General features: G+C 38.6%; 1 long non-coding RNA gene across 1 annotated transcript; it reads right to left on the bottom strand.

The window, feature by feature from the left end:
• Positions 1–4,907: 4,907 nt before the first annotated feature.
• LOC116738233 lies at positions 4,908–17,555 on the bottom strand. The gene is made up of 3 exons (XR_004343929.1): positions 17,410–17,555; positions 15,884–15,949; positions 4,908–4,981 (listed from the first exon to the last, which is right to left on the bottom strand). It is a non-coding gene; the product is annotated as an uncharacterized LOC116738233 (long non-coding RNA).
• Positions 17,556–17,932: the final 377 nt, after the last annotated feature.

Genomic DNA, 17,932 nt, shown 5'->3' with positions numbered 1-17,932 from the left:
GGCCATCAACATGGCTATGTGATTTGCTCTAGTATTATTCAATACCTGGTACTAAGATCAGAACAAATGGATAGGTTATTCTAAAATTGAAGTTTAGGAAAACAGAATGAAAAGAAGGTCATGAGAGTATTGGGCTGGTAAGAGAGGTTTAAGTGAATACTATGAGTTGTAAGTTGGATTGAATGAGGAAAGAAAGCCAAAGGCTTATTGATCAAGAACACACAAAGCCTGCAAAGTAGAAGAATCAATGAGAGTAAAGAGCAGCCGCTCCCCTACATAAAACCTCTTTAAGGGCATTCTGCAGACTTTATCTGGAAGGTAAATTTCAATTTACTTCTTACAACAAGGCTTTCCATAATCTTGGTTGTATTTCTCATTCCTTCCCACAAATGCTCATAGGCATTCCACATATCCTGGCAAGCCAAATGACTATGTTGCTTCCTGCCTTCATGTCACTGCTGCTCTTCCTGAAGAGATCCTCTTCTAACCCCCCATTAACCTGATGAACTTCTCAGCTTTTGAGACTCATCTCAAGCATCTCTTCCTTTTTAAAGTCTCCTGTGGTAATTTGTCTGTTAAAAACAAAATTGGCTGCTGAATTTTTGTCCCATCCTTACAACACTTATGCTATTACTCCCACAAAAAGAGCCTTGATTCAGAGCAAGCCAACAGAATGCTATAGAATTGGCACTGTGCTGGTTCCAATGTAACCCAACTACCATGCCCTAAAGAAGTTTGAGCTATTGTGTCTGAAGTATATCATGTGGAGAGAAAGGCCACAGGGAGTGAGAATTAGCCTACAGCACCTATACCCCATAGTGTGAGTAAAACCTTCTTGGCTCTTCCTACCTACCCCAACCATGAGTTGAATGTAGGGGGAGCCCAGTCAACCCACAGAATTGTGAGAAATAATAAATCACGGCCATTTTAAGCCTCTAAGTTTAGGGGTATAGTTAGGCAATTATTGATAAATAACATGTCTCCCATTTCCAACTCAAGTGCAACTGCTCAAACTTTCCATCATACACGCTACTGTTCCTATAATACACCTCTGTCTTTTTAGTTATCGCACCCAGATGGCAAAAAAATGTTTACATATCTGCTCCCTTCCTATTTAGTGAAATTCTTAAGATTAAGGGCAATGTCTCAGTGCTAAGATCTATAGATACAGATACAGATCTAGATACAGATGGAGATAGAAACATAGATATAGATATATATCCTGATATAGACATAGATATAGATATAGATATAGATATAGATATAGATATACATAGATATAGATATATATCCTAAATCCTAGCACACAACATATGATACATACTCAATAAGTGATGTGAACAAAGTTGAATCTGAATTCAGTTAGTGGGAAAGAGACAGGAAGACCCTATGCTCAGTCATTGGAATTTCATGGTTAAATATTTCACAAGCAGAGCAATCCCTGGAACAATATGGAAACATATTGGAGGTAAAGTTGGCTCAAGCACAGTCTAGAAATTGAGGTGAGAGCAGGCACATCCATCATCATCAAAGATGTGGATTCATGGTCTAGTATGATGATGGGAATTTGTGTGAAGTAGAAGATGGTGACCCTGAATCGGAAGAGATTGTGAACTTCAGAAAAAAAAAGAGACTACGAGTGACAATTTTTCAGTTGTAAGGATGCTCTTAATGCAATAATGGACAATTTAAGTAGACAATGGTTCAACCTTCTATCCAATGTATACTCGAAGGAAAAAAGTTAGGTCTTCACTTCACAGACTTATGTGGAAGATGTATTATGCTGGTTTCCCTTTAGGTCACTTGAGTGCTCCTTCTCAGTCTCCTTCCCCTGACTCTTTGTTCCACTGCCACTGTAAGCTTTTTGCTCAATCCTCTTCCCTATGCCTATTCGTTGGGCCATTGAGTTACTCTTACACTCTTAGTCACTGATATCTCCCAAATCTGAACTTTCTGACTCCACATCTTTCATGAGCTTCAGGACTGTAATTTCCAATACTCTTGGGAATATCTCCACTGTCTGGCCTTTCAAACTCAAGATGTTAAAGGTCAAACTGATTATCTTCTATTCACAACTTTTTCTTTTTTATTTCCCAGTCTGGTAAATGGTATCACTGCCCACTCAGTAAGTACAGAAAGAAATAGTCAGCATGGTGGTTAAGAAGTTGGCTTCTGGGATTAGTTGCACAGAATATGCTCAAATCTGGTCTCCATAAATTACTACCTATATGGTAACCTTATCAAATTAGTTAACTTTTTAAAACTTCGGTTTTTCTCATCTGCTATAACCTTCAAAAGTTTGTGAAGAGGATTAATAAGTGCCTGTCCAAATCCTCAAACCTAATCCTGCCAACTACACTTCTTAAAGTCATCCACTTTTCCCTTTCCTGTAGCACCTGCCTCTCCCAAGCAACTGACCACCAAGTTCAATGTCTTTCTCTCTTTCTTTGCCTTTCTTTTTCTCTTTCTTTCTTTCTTTCTTTCTTTCTTTCTTTCTTTCTTTCTTTTTCCTTCCTTCCTTCCTTCCTTCCTTCCTTCCTTCCTTCCTTCCTTCCTTCCTTTCTTTTGAGAGTGAGCAGGGGAGGGACAGAGAGAGGGAGAGAGAGAGAGACAGAGAGAGACAGAGAATCTTAAGCAGGCTCCATGAGCATGCAGTGTGATGTGAGACTCAGTCCCAGGACTGTGAGATCAAGACCTGAGCCAAAATCAAGAGTTGAAGCTTAATTGACTGAGCCATCCAAGTGCCCTGAGTTCAGTCAATTTCTAAAACATATCTTAATATATATACCTTTGTCCATTGTCACTTCCACCGTCCAAGTAAAACACCAGAACATACTTCAACATATCTATTACAAACCTAGTTTTTTAAAAATATAAATCAGATCATATCCCTATCTTCACTTTCACATTTTTTCAATTGTCCTATTTAGAATCTGATATTTGCAGTCTTTCCTTTAATTAACTTTCCAAGTCTGACTATCACTTCCCAACATTCCCTACATTTCACACACTCACCCTCCCAACATATTTTTCTGCCTTCATGCCTATTTCCTTTCTTAGATCCTCAGCCTCCACTTCTCCTCTGAGAACTCCTGCTCCAGCTCAAATGTGATTTCCTGTCTGTTGTCTTTGAAAAACCCTCAGGTGACACAGATTGCTCCCTCATCTGTTTTTCCACACGACTGTCTACCTATCATAGCCTTTATCACACTACAATATAGTTATTAATTTGTCTATCTTCCCAGCTATACTCTGACTTCCTCCTCAGGGACAGAAATAGCAAAATATTTATTCTTGCATTAACAGTCTCTAACATAATTCCTGGAACATACCAGTTATGTGTGATGCTCAATAAATATCTGTTGAGAGAATGAATGAGTGAAGAAACCATGTTCATTTCATTTACAACCTGCTTGTTATTTATTATTTGAATGGTGCTTGCTATTTATTATTTGAATATTAATTAAATTAAAATCTTACAGGGATATATATAGAAAGAAAATCCTTAAAAGTAGGTATTAATTTGAAACAGGAGACCTCACAGTCTCCCTCCCAACTTCAAAATTCTATGATCCTATTGTAAACTAAACTAATGCTTTTCTCCAGGCACGAAGGATTAGAATCTTGTCTGCAGACAAATTTGTAGAACAGGACCTAGTGGGTTGTTTGGGGTATATTTCCAATTAATTCTGTCATATTAACTTTAATAAATTATATTTTGTGAAGTTTATACTTTTCAATTAAGCAAAATTGAATTATGTGCAATTATGTGCAGTTCATTTTTCAAAATGGTAACATGGTGACAAAAGTGTTTTTTCCTAGAACCTTGTCAGCTTGAGTGGCATGTGAGTACCCAGCACTAAGCATCTGTTAGGGAAATCTTATTACTCTGTGTCTGTCACTAGAAAATTAGAACAAACGTTGCAAGACCTACACACTTACAATGTTATGATGTGTTTTTAAAACTGCTTTCCACAGAAGGCCCTTTATTTTATTAGAAAATTATAAGCAAACAAGTCTTGTTTAATGGCTTTCAAAGTATAAGCACATTTCATGTCAAAATTGTATCATTCTCAACTGCTTAGTTGTGTGAGAAATCTGTCAAGCCCTGGTGCCCAAGAAAATAGGGTACCATGGCAGAAGATTTCTTGCTGAAGGATATAATGTATGCTCAATTAAACCAATAGAGCGTGTGTAATGGTCTGATTCCATTGTAGGAAGAACTGTCAGCTTTCCATTCTGGGATCAGAATTTTTTAAATGCCTGGACTTTTGGTGAATTCCATGTGACAGACAAGTGATACAATCTTGAACTTGTAACTCAGGAAAGGTTAGGTTCTTATTTCTTCTCCTTTTCACATTCAAAAATTCTTGGAAATTTTACCTTCCCTTCCTAATATCTTCTCTGTCTCTGCTCCCTTTCCACACCTCTCTTAGTTTCCTAAATATTTTAACTAACAATTAAAGAACCATCCATGAAATGCTAAAATTACATCCGGGTTTTCAGAGGAATCAATTGTTGGTTGTGGTGTTATTTTACTTGAGAGTAATTCCCAAGTTTTATTGCTTCAAATAAAAAAAAAATCTTTATGTGCTTCAAAATGAATGAGATGCTAATAAAATGTGGTGTAAAAATCCCAGAGCACCCCAATGTCCCTTTTATATTCTGTACTATTTGACAAGTTTATAACAATTCTGTTTCTCTAAGCCAACAGAGATCACACACAGAACTTTTCCCAGAAAAGATGACAATAAACATATAAAACATAAGATGCATATTTTTTACATATTCTTTAAAAAAAAAGATGACTTCTAAACATGACAAAACGATATTGGATGTTACTAAACTGCCATCTACTGTACTTGTTCATCCAGTACACAATATCATTGTTTATAGGCTTGCCTTTTTCAATGAATACATGATTTCTTTTTTCCAGCTGTTTCTTGACGTTTTCTTTCCCTTGTTCTAGCCATGTGTACTCCTAAAGACCAAGAAAAAAATAGTTTCAACTAATTACAGTCCTACCAAAGCCTTTCACATCATTTAAGGCTTAGATTGATTATTCACAGTGCCATGAAGACGTGTCAGTTTGAGACAAGAAGAGGTTTAGAGAGGTTTACGCTTTGCAGAGTGCCACCTGTCTCCAAAGGGCACATTCATTAAAAAGCTCCAGGTGCAAGTTGTGGGAGCAAAACAGCATAATGAAGTCCTTTGCCTCCTCATGCACCTTTTGATTAATAACATTCTCCTTCAGTTCTAGCAGATTGTGCACCATGTTCGCTGTAAGAAACTTGAAATACCAGCCTACTTTTCTATCCTTCTCTGAACAGAGCAAATCGCCATTTATCTGTGACCTGAATCAAACGAATATACAAAAACAGGGTATTTCTGGCACAATCTTCTTTAATAAGAAAGAACAGCTAATAAGCCAACTGAATGGTCTAAATGATATTTATTCAATAAACAACACTTAGTATGTGTCACTGATCAAATTTTACCTGATCCTCTCTGTCCTATAACCGCACATGTAGAAATCCAATTGATATTTATACTGATAACCTTAAGGCATTGTAAAGTTCTGAGTTGTCTCCTGAATCATAAAAATGGGAAAGAAAAGTGGCATTTATGAAATATCTCCTATTTACTAGACATTTTCACTGGCATTATCATATTTTATCCACATACCAGTCTGGTCAGGTAGACACTTACATCCTCATTTTTACCATTGAAAGTGATTGAGGCTCACAGCAATAATAAGCTAATGTTTATTGCCTGCTTACTATTTTTCTGGCATCGTGTTTATTATTTTAGAGGCATCGCCTCAATTAATCCTCAGAGCTACATTATCAAGCAGACACTGTCATTAATCTCATTTTATTAGAGGCGACCCATAGAAGTTAAGTAACTTGCCCAAGATCACACAAGTAATATGTAGTAGAGCTGAGATCTGAACCCAGGCAAACTGGTTTCCATGCCTATGACATTAACTCCAACATTACACTACTTAAGAGTGTGCAAGTACACTTTAATGAGTCCTATTATTGTTTTGTTTTTGAAAGTTGGTAACACATGTTTGGTGCACATGCTAACTTCCAATTAATCTAACTATATCCTAATAATAGCTATTAATACTTGCTTTGTATTGTGCATTTACTGTCAAGAATTTTACATGCATTATCTTATTTGCAATTTACCCACAGACATAATTTTATACCCATTTTACCATTATAAAAGTGAGGCTTGGAGAACAACAATAAGAATAATCACAGCAAACACATGGCACTTACTGTGTGCTAGACACTCTTTTTCCACAGTTTTAAACATAGTACTTATTTAATATTGACAACAACCTTATGATATATTTTTATTCCTATTACACAGATGAGGAAACTGAGACACAGCACTTTGACCTAGGTTACAAAGCTAGCAGGCAACAGAGCAGGAATTCTAGTTCCAAAGCCTGTGATTTTAACCACTACTCTAAACTGTGGAACAATTTAGGGTAGTCACTCCTTGCTCACCACAAACGTTAGCAGCATGCCTTAACTATGAAAGTATTCATCATAAGCTAACAGTTTGGTGCATACCAAGTAATATAATTATGCACATTTGGTATGGAGTGGGAAGGAACCAAGCCCATGCAATTTCCCCTTGGTCACGCCTGTGCATAGTTTCAATGATGGCAAAAATAAAACCCCTCTCTTCCTTTGTTCTACAAATATTGAGCACTAACTGTGTTCCAGGTGCTGAGGTTGAGGAAATAAATAAGATTTATCTCCTATCTGTAAGGAATTGGGAATATATAAAACAAATAGGTAGTTACAACATAAAGCGACAATTTCTAAAACAGCTTTGCTTCCTAAGCCAAAGCCAAAGCTGGAAAACACTGTCTTACTTGGTCACGGTGAACAGCTGGGAAAAGAAAAGGAAGGCAGAAGAGTGTGCATCCATACTGCTCAGGATAAAGTGGTTGAAAATATTGTTGTAAGAGTTGCAATCTTATTTAGTCCTTCAATAATGTTTATGTGTGAACCAGGGGTGGAAGTTCTCAATAGTTTTATGATATGTATTTTGTTTCTTATCCGATTTTTATCTCTGAGAACTACTTTTTTTCCTGGAAGACTCATCTGTTTCTGAGCTCTCAGTTCTTCCTCCTAGTCTGGTCTGTACCAAATTCCAGCTAGAATATTAGTCAGAATTTGTGGGTGCAAGTGGCAGAAGCCCAGTATAATCTAGCTTAAGTAAAAGAAGAATGTGTTGACTTGGCTTATGTAGGAAGTCCAGGGGATTCAGGAGTTTTTAACAGAAAAAATTCAGAGATTCAAATGCTATATTTAGAATTCACTCTCTCTTCCTATCCCTTACTACTTCTTTTTTTAATCTTTATTTATTTTTGAGAGAGAGACAGACAGAGACAGAGCATGAGCAAGAGAGGGGCAGAGAGAGAGGGAGACACAGAATCGGATGCAGGCTCCAGGCTCCCAGCTGTCAGCACAGAGCCGGATGTGGGGCTCGAACTCCCGGACCGCGAGATCATGACCTGAGCCGAAGTCGGATGCCCAACCGACTGAACCACCCAGGAGCCCCCTCTCTCTTTAAGTGTCTCCATCCATCAGTTCTTAGTGTGTCTGTTTGGCTTCCTTTTGTGGGTGAGCTCTCTCTCTGCGGTGTGTCTCACTCCCACATTTACCAGCTTAAGAACTCCGATAGAGAGAGAACTTTTCTCTCCCAAATGAATTCCTAAATGAATCCTAGGGAATATTCTGATCAGTCTTTCCTGGTTCGCATATTCATTCATTCTTCAACCAATTACCATGGCCAGTCGAAATAACACACAGAATTGGATTACCAAGTCAGTCTCACAACAATCAGATTTTTCCCAGCATCAAGCTTTACTAAAAATTAAAAGGGCATAGGAAATCAAGAGACAAAGACAAAGCAGAGAAAGGTCTGGAACATTTTTACAAGGCCCTTTTTATCCACCAGCCCAGAGCAATAGATGACGTTTCTGTGTGAGGTTTTGTCGATTGTTACCTCACAGAATGGGAAGTATTTTATTTATAAAACATCTTCATTTTATACCTCCAAGAGTTGTGTAGTTTATATGAAATTCTCCTGGGAAGCTATGTCCCATAAATCAATAGATTCCAGGTTTATTTACTGTAAGCAGTTTTTATCAAGGGACACCTGCTAAAGGGCATTCTGTATGAAAGGCTTCCTCCTCCTGTCTAAAATCATTATTCTATTTACCTGAAGTTCAGTTGACAAGGAATTAGACCACATCACTTCTCTTCTTCTCTTTCCCCTAGTGGTGTCCTTCTGATAAAGGAAGTGAATGGATCACAGGCTGGCTGCTTTACTCCTTCCTCCCTTTCAAGGGACTGAGTATTCTGATTGGACAACCTGGGCCAAGATCCCAAACTGTGCTGGAGTTAAGGGGAGCACTATGATTGACAGTCCCTTCAGAAGCACCTGCAGTTTCCAGGTAAAAGGAAAGCACACTGGGTATATTTGACTACTCTTATCTACTATACACTTCTGTCTAGACAAGAGACTCTTAAGAGTTCTAGTGATATGGTAACTTTCCTTTTCCCTAAATGTTATCTATTTCTCTCTAGTTTCTAGCTGTGAAAAACTTTCCAGCTATGTCTTGTGGCTCATGAAATACAGGTAAGACAATAAGCTGCGACAGCAGACTAGGATAACTAGGCCAGATCTTGGGGTCTGTGGGAAAGAAAGCCAAAGAAATGTTTAATAAGGCCTCACAAGGAAAGTTTAATTGAAGAAAGAATACCCCCCCCCCCAGTAGGTATTTTCCATCCAATTCTCGTTATGTCCTTACACCATTTGCCTAGAGAAATTCTAACATAGCAACTAAATTTCTTTAACCTTTGGCAGAAGATACAAACAGCTACTCTACTGATCTAATAATCCAGCAGGTACTTTCTGTTTGTCCAAAACAGTATATATTTTTAGGTTGAATTTGAAGGTCCTTGAATAGCTCATCACAATCTCCCTCATTGCCTGGCATCTTATGCAGGCCTGCTACTCCCTGGCCCTGCAAACATTTGAGGTTTTGAGCCATGGTTTAAGGGCTTGATGATTTCTGCTAAACTGAAAATTCTTTTAAAGAATGTGTAGTTTAAATTTTTAGTTATTTACATCAGTGTGAATGAGTTTCTCAATTGTTTTTCATTAGGAAGAAAACTAGGGGGAAAAAAGTGTTGACTAAGGATAAGACCAAAGGGAAAAACAGGACCAAGGCTTCAGTGTGCAGCTGCCTACCCCCAAAATTTAAGGAGACACTCTCAGGTGACACACCCAGGCCCAGCAACTGTGACAACACCCCTTGAAATTTCATGCCCTATGTGACCTGCTTGCCTCCCTCTGGTCCTAGCACTGAAGGATAAAGTTTTACTATATTTGGTTTCTGTGACTTGTGATGAACTAACCCAGATGGATTTCCCTTCCCTACCTGTGAACTGGGAGAGCTGTTCCACCTAGAAATGCCCACAATATTCTCTGATTATGACTGTCCTACACTTATGACATTTTTCTTTTTCTATCTCTTTACACATCCATATTCACCAGCATTCTGTGAGCACTAGGCTAGGATATTGTCCTCTTTGTAGCTATAATATCTAGCCTGGTCCTGTTGTGTGAGTGCGTGAATGAGTGAATGAATGTGCTATTAGCATCAAGCATCTCATTCCTCCTGTGGCATGGCACACCTGTGCAGTTTCATGTCAGCTAAAATATTTTGTCTTTGCCATAGATTGATGGCAAATTTCAATAAATGTGTATGCTAATTATGTGATTTTTCCATAAATATGCAGGTAATTTCAGTATGGTTCCCTTTTCTAACATACGTGTTCAAAAAAGCACTGCATTAGATTTGCAACTGATACCTTATACATGCTTTGCCTTTCAGTCTCCAGCAGAACCAGCCTCCTTGACCCAATTAGACTTCTCCACTCCCACATGGCTAGTAAATACAATAATTAATTTATAAAGAACTCTGAAACACCAGCTGGCAAAAATTCCCTATTAATAGTCTGCACTGAAAAAAAGGAGAATTTAAGTTGTAGGCAATATGTGAATTGTATGTGTGTATATACTCACATCATTTAATCCACTGAATTTCTAAGAATGTCAAACTGTAAGTGTACTAAATAAATGTTTAATAATTTCTTGTCCCTGAATTGTAGAAAAAGAATTCTGTGTGACAAAATATTCCCAGAGATGTATATTTCCAGTACCTGAGACTTGAATGTCTATGAATATTCATATATTCATAGTTTACAATGAATATATTGTAAACTATGTTGTTCTTGTTTTTTCTAAGTTTATTTATTTTGAGAAACAGCAAGAGTGTGAGGCAGGGAGGGGCAGACAGTGAGGGAGAGAGAATCTCAGGCAGGCTCTGTCCTGTCAGCGCAGAGCCTAACATGGAGCTAGCTCTATCTCATAAACCCTGAGATCATGACCTGAGCCGAAATCAAGAGTCGGACGCTCAACTGACTGAGCCACCCAGGTGCCCCTTAAACTATGTTTTTCTTTTTCTTTCTTCTTTCTTTCTTTCTTTTTTTCTTTCAATGTCTATTTATTCTGGAAGGAGAGAAATACAGAGTGTGATTGAGGAGGAGCAGAGAAACAGACACAGAATCCAAAGCAGGTCCCAGGCTCCAAGCTGTCAGCACAGAGCCCAATGCAGGGCTCAAACCCACAAACTGCAAGATCATGACCTGAGGTGAAGTAGGACACTTAACTGACTGAGCCACCCAGGCACCCCTAAACTGTTGTTCTTAAGAGAATAAGGAGGACAGACAGTTTAAATATTTCTCAGTCCTTTAAGATAGAGGCAACTGTAGTGGCCATCTTTAAGAGCCCTGGTAGACAGAATTTTAGGATGGCTCCTAAGATTCTTCCTCCTGGTGTACATGTATTATGCCCTCCCTTTGAGTGTGGGCAGGACCTGTGAATATGATGGGATGCCACTCTTTTGATCCGGTTCCATTACGTGACAAAGGTGATGGATTCATTTCTCCTTTGATTCCATTACGTTATATAAGCCTACAGTAGTGGTAGTGGTGGTGGTAGTAAATAATAATAAAAGTAACGGTGATAGCAGCAGCAGCAGCAGCAGCAGCAGGAATAGACTGTAGAGAAATTCTCTTGCAGGCTTTGGAGAAGTAAACTCCATGCTGTAAGAAGAGAGTCATATGATTAGGACCTAAGGGCAGTCTCTAGGAGCTGGCCCTGGCTGACATCTGGCAAGAAAATGAGACTCTGAGTTGCAAGGAACTGAATTCTGTCAATAGCCTGTATGAGCTTGGAAGATGATTCAGAGCCTCAGATGGAATTGTCTCCCCAGTGGATAACTTAATTGTTGTCTGGTGAGATGCTAGGCAGAAAATAAGCCATGCTCAGACCTCTGACCAACAGATACTGAGAGATAATAAAATACATTGCTTTAAGCTGCTAGGTTTGTGGTCATTTGTTACATAGCACTAGAAAACTAACACAAAAACCAACTGCGTTTTCTTTTCTCTGGGTGCTATCCTTTTCCCTTTTCATCCTAGCAGTCAGGGTTGTACATTACACCATGCCCTTGACCACCTGACATGGCTGATTGGACCAAGTTAGCATAGCCAGAGCCTTTGTCTGAAAATTTGAAGTTGGGGCCAAGAGATTCCAGTTGAGAATCTCTAGAATGGAAAAGAGATACAAAGGTAGAAACTTTCTTAACACTATCTTCTGTCCAGTACTCCCTCTAAGGTATACAAGGCCCTGGGAAAATATGTGGGGGTGTGCAGGGTAGAAGCCATCAATAGCAACAATTTGATTATAAAAGTAATTACAAAAATCATGGGCTCATGTGAGGTATAGTGGTTTATTGATTAAAATTTAGGGCAAGAAAAAGGTACCAACACAGATGTTTATTGTCCAATCAATGCACATGAAAACTTTTCCTAGTTTGCAGGATCCACCTCTTTGTGTTATTTATTGTCAAAGATACCATTCTTGGCTAATTTCATATATCCCACTGTAAGGAAAAGGTACCAACACTATTACTATTCACAATGCTATGGCTCTTTGGAACCTTTTAAAATTGAAACAGTATAGATCTTCTGGCCTCTGCACTTCCCTAATGTCATTTATTGAATTCTGATACATCATCACTCATCTCATGGCAACACCCATTGTAATGTCCTTGAATAATGGTTTCCAATGACTCTCAAATATTGTTAATGTGCTTTGTTGATGATGACCACAAATGCAAGTCTTACCCAGAGGATGCAGGAAAATGAAAACAATTGTTCTGTTTTATGGTCATGTTAAATTTATCATTTAGAAGTTTATAGTGTTTATTTATGGAACTTAAAGCATTAACATAGAACAACACATCTTCCAACCATGTCTTCTCTTGAACTAAGCCTTGATCACACTGCACTGCTAGAACATGACCTTTTTAATGTTGATCTCTACCCTGCCTTCCACATACCAGTTACCAGTAGTGGGGATTGATGAGGGGCCCTGGGCAGAGCAAGAAGAGAAGTCCCATTCAGGTAAGCCATATCTATCACATGCCCCACAGGTCTTGAGACCAATCCAGGACAGCAAAATGTCACCACATTGATAAAAAGCAAAAAATGACTGACAGAAAGGGGACACTGACTTCGCAGTACTACAGTCTGGAAAGTTCTGGAAGGGGACAAGAATGGCCATGACCAGAATTACCTGACATATAACACATAGCTTGCAAAAGGGTGGTGTGACTGCCCTGGGCACCAACGCCGGGGTGGCGGGGAGGACCCCAGTATAAAAGACACGTGGGTTACTCATACCTCTCTCAGTAGCTCCTCAGGAGGAGGCTCCTGGATCTGAACACAGACAGGTAAAGTGTCCATGTACCAGCTCACACAGGCAGCCCAAAGAGGAAAGTGGGTAGCCACGGTCCTCAACTTGTCCTCTGTCGGTGTTACTGAAAATCATCCCCAAATCAGTGAATCAGCCCTGTTCTGGCAGCTAAATTTGGTGCAGTCTCATGAAAGAAATACTGCCCTGGCCAGTGGGAGCTTTGGCTCACCAGCAACAGGCAAGGGGCCATGCAACCCGAGCCCATACCCATTGGTGTTAGTCCCAGTCCTCAGCACCTGGTGGACCCCGGGCAGTGTGAGTGGGTTATTGTCGAGAGGACTCTGCAAGGGAGAAACAGGGACTGAGGCCAATAAGGTCCAGGTCCAGATTTAGAGCATCCCACCCAGAAGGGCCTGTTGACCAGGCCAAACCCCACCACCAGCAACAACAGAACATTCCAGGGCTTCCATTGCCAAGATCCACACAGGACTAGGTTCCGGCTCCAGGGCACCAGAGGGGACCCAGAACATTTGAAGAAGTTTCTCCAAAGGGCGGGCCTCCCAGGGGTACAGGGTTCATTGAGAGCCCCACTTACTCAGGTCTAAAGTCAGTATGTACTACTTCTGTTTGTCCTATGAATGTCCTATGGCAGGGAAAGCTGGTCTATAGATAGAAAAGAATGATGTGTAAGCAGAGAGGTAGTGGCAAGAGACTGCCGAAAGAGTGCAAGCACGCTTCTTTCAGTCTCCTGAATCTGCTTTGCACTCTTGCCCTGCTATTCCATCAAACGCCTTCTCTTTGTAATATTAACTCCCTCCCCTTCTTGCTGTTTAAGACATTTTATTGTGATTTTTGTTACTTGTAAGCATAAAGAGCTGTAGTACAATATCCAAAGCCAAATTCTTAGCTTTGTAGGTTCAGGGACTCAACTTTACCATTTCCACCAGTGTTAATTAACCTCTTGGGGATCAACATGTTAAGAGGACCCATACGAAAGTGATATGCACCTCAGAATGTCAATTTATCAATCTACAAAGACAGCTAAATCTAAAAGAATACTGAGTATGGAGAATTCATTCTGGGTATTTTGCTGTGGTGGTTTAAATGTACTCAGGAGAGAAAACGATCAGTCAGAGGTTGTCTCGTGAGTGTGTAATTAGAAGAAAGAGAATGGGTAGTCTTAAGGGAGTTTTCTTTCAAGTTGGATAGAAATTCCTTTTCTATTTTAGAACTACTTCTCTTTGAAAATTAGTTGTAATCCTTGAACTCAAATAGCCTTCTCTTTTGGTCATTACCAGATATATTCTTATGTTTTGTCCACTGTTACCAAACCATTTTTCTGACGACATATGATTCTCCCAGAAAATTTTTACTAACTACAGTTGATTGAATTTGGTACATTAACTGGATATTATTCACTAGCTCTAACATCCATTACTGTGAGCCTCTAATTTAATAATAACCATTATTTATTGACTTCTGTTTATCAAGCACCTTAAGTGAGTTATTTCACTTAATCCTTTGAGCAATTCTAAAGTACAGGTACTATTATCATCATCTTTATTTCCTCCATGAAAAAACAAAACACAGATTAAGTCATTTGTCTGAGGTCACATAGTTGACAGGCAATAGAACTGGGACTGGAAACCAAGAAATCTGACTCCAGAGTCACCGTATGTTACATTTTATAGCATTTCACAAGGTACTTACACTTTCTAAACCTTGATTTCTTATCTGTAAACAAAGCTAACAATATCTTTCCTAAAGATTGGTGGGATTCTAAATGTGATAATGGATATAAAGCTCTTAGCACACTATTGAATATATAGTGATTAATAAATGGTAGCCATTATAACCTGTTACAAGAATTCCCTCAAAAACACAGACTGGATATAGGAGATTTTTGTGCACCTTACAAATCAGATGTTAGCATGAGTTAATTCTATTTTCAGATGGCTGATCTACTTAATTGCATGCTAATCCTTCCAACCTCAAGTGACGGTATTTTATTACCATTTCCAAATTCCGAGTACCTTTCTGGAGGTTATCGCCACCCTGACCCTCCATCCTGGAATATCTGCACATATTGCACTAAGCACTGCCACAAATTCAGACTTCGCAACATTGCCTAAGGTCACTACTGTCCTCGTGACCTAAGAAGTAAATTTTACTTTCCACAAGCTCCTGGATTAAAACTAGGGAATTTCAGGGGCGCCTGGGTGGCTCAGTCGGTTAAGCGGCCGACCTTGGCTCGGGTCATGGTCTCGCGGTCCGTGAGTTTGAGCCCCGCATTGGGCTCTGTGCTGACAGCTCAGAGCCTGGAGCCTGTTTCAGATTCTGTGTCTCCCTCTCTCTGACCCTCCGCTGTTCATGTGCTCTCTCTCTGTCTCAAAAATAAATAAACGTTAAAAAAATATATAAAAAATAAAAATAAAAAAAATAAAACTAGGGAATTTCTTAGGCATGAGTGTTAAATTCACTGACTACCTTATTTATTTATTTAAATTCCTTGTTCTTTTGTTTAAAACTATTTATTTCAAGAGCAAACTTTTTTATGGTTGCTTGTTAAGTCACAATTTCACATATTTTATAATACAAGGATTTATGTACCATAATTAGGGAAACAATTCTGATCAACTAAAAAAAAATACTTTACTATATCTCAATGATGACTCTTGCAGTGAATTTATGATTTGGAACTTTATAAAAAGTTATTTTTCATTGTTTTTGAGTAGCAAGGTTTCTTTTTTTTTTTCCCCGAATGTGACTGAACATGCAAAAACATAATGTGCTTGATTTATCTGTACTTTAAGAAAATTCTCCTTGAATCTACAAATGTAAACCTCAGAGACTGGATCATTGCCACCTTAAACTCTCAGTTAACTCTAGAACCAACAAAAGATTTTTTTTTCTTAATAGCCATGTAATATGCCTTAATATGAGTTATGGTAGACTCAATATCACAACTATAAGAAAGCTCATTCACCATTAGGGCCACAAGGTATTCACTAGTGATACTCACCATGTCATAAGCAGGTCTGTGATCACTCTCTTTGTCCCTGAAGTTGGTATAATATTTAGCAAGCATCTATTGAATGAGGGGATAGGTGGGATATGGTGAGATGGATAAATGTAAGTATTTTTAAAACTTCTTCTTTTAAGAAATGCCCAAATCATAAGTGTGCAGCTCAATGAAATTTTTATAAAATGAAGATCACCTATGTAGCCAGAACCCAAATCATGACAAAGAATATTACCAGGATCCCAAAAGACCCCCATGTTGCTATTTTTTCTCCATGTCCTAAGGTAACTATTATCCTAGATTAGTTATGCCTGCTTTTGAACTTCATGTAAATGTACTAGTTTGTGTCTGGCCTTTTCTTTTCTTTTTTTTTTAATGTTTATTTATTTATTTATTTATTTATTTTGAGAGAGAGAGAGAGAGAAAGAGAGCGAGCATGCAAGCTAAGAAGGAACAGAGAGAAAGAGGGAAAGAGAATCCCAAGCAGGCTCTGTGCTGTCGGTACAGAGCCCAACATGGGGCTCAATCTAATGAACTGTGAGATCATGACCTGAGCCAAAATCAAGAGTTAGATACTTAAGCAACTGACTCACCCAGGCATCCTGTATCTGGCTTTTTCAATTCAATATTACACTTTTGAGTGACAGCCACACTGTTTAATGTGGTTGCAATTTATTTTCATTACTATATATGGTATTCCAGTGTATGAATATATGACAATTTATTTATCCAGGCTATCATAAATAAGCAATTGGGAATTTCTAGTTTGGAGCCATTAGGAATGTGTAGCGATGAACATTATTATATACATCTTTGGTGAACATATGTGCATTTCTGTTGGGAGTATACTCAGGAGTGGATTTTCAGCATCATAAGGTATGCAGGTGTTCAGATTTAATAGACTCTGACAAAATGTTCTCCAAAGAAGATACATCAACTGACATTTCCACTATGTATAAGAATATATAAGAATTTGTTGTACCACACCCTATCCAACACTTGAAATTGTCTGAACTTTTCATTTTAATCATTCTGATGGATATGTAGTAGTAATTTGCATTCCCTGGATTTGCACTGCCAGTCAAGATGATTACACTACTCTTTCCTACTGATTACAACTAAAAGCTCAGGACAAAATACAAAAAGCAACTACCTGAGGGCTCTGAAAAGTAAATTAAAAACGGCAGATTGGTGAGAATCAAAAGTTGGAGAAATGCCCTGTTTGTTTTTCCTATTTTCTCTCACAGCTTTGACGTGAGGCCTGACATCTAGTAAAACTAATGGTAGCACAGGCATTAAAAATGAAGAGAAATCCTATGTTTCTAGCAAGATGAATGGAGAAAAGGAGCTTCTGTGGGAGAATACCTGTTTTTTTTTCCTCTCCTTTTCTCCCTCTGGGCTTTGACCTGAGAGTTGAGGCCTAGGCTTGGACCAAGAGAACACCTATGTTTCTAAAGAAGGGAGCTGGGAAAGGAGGCCTCTGTGATCTGAAGAGCACAGAGGGAATCCACATTTTTTTCTCTCACCTCTTTGCCCCAGTGTGGGCCCTAGTCAGCCATTGCAACTATGGAAGGCAGCTAAAACTCCCAAGAAAAACCTCATATTTCTGGCAGAAGGATTAATAAAAGGGAACCCTGCAAAAAAGAGCATGAATGGAGTATCACAAGGGGAGAATGTAGAAGGGGATCCCCCTAATTCTATGCAGAGACCCACATAAATTCTGTTCTCACACATGAACTAAGCATCTTCAGCAAAGACACAAGCTCTATAGCAAAAGACATGTGAACGGAACTGCAATTTAAACTACAGTAGTCTCCCCTTATCCATAGGAAATATGACCAAGATCCCCAGTGGATGCCTGAGACAGATAAAACCCAATATATACTGTTTTTTCCTATACATACATTCCTATAATTTATAGCTTAATTTATAAATTAGGCAACAAGACCTAATAGTGAAATAGAACAATTACAACAATATACTGTAATAAATGTTGTTAATGTGGTCTCTCCCTCACTCTCAAAATATATTTTTGTACTGTGATGTTGT

The sequence above is a fragment of the Lynx canadensis genome, chromosome C1 (assembly GCF_007474595.2).
Source record: "Lynx canadensis isolate LIC74 chromosome C1, mLynCan4.pri.v2, whole genome shotgun sequence".
NCBI classification, from domain to species: Eukaryota; Metazoa; Chordata; class Mammalia; order Carnivora; family Felidae; genus Lynx; species Lynx canadensis.
This window is presented reverse-complemented; position numbering and strand designations above follow the sequence as displayed.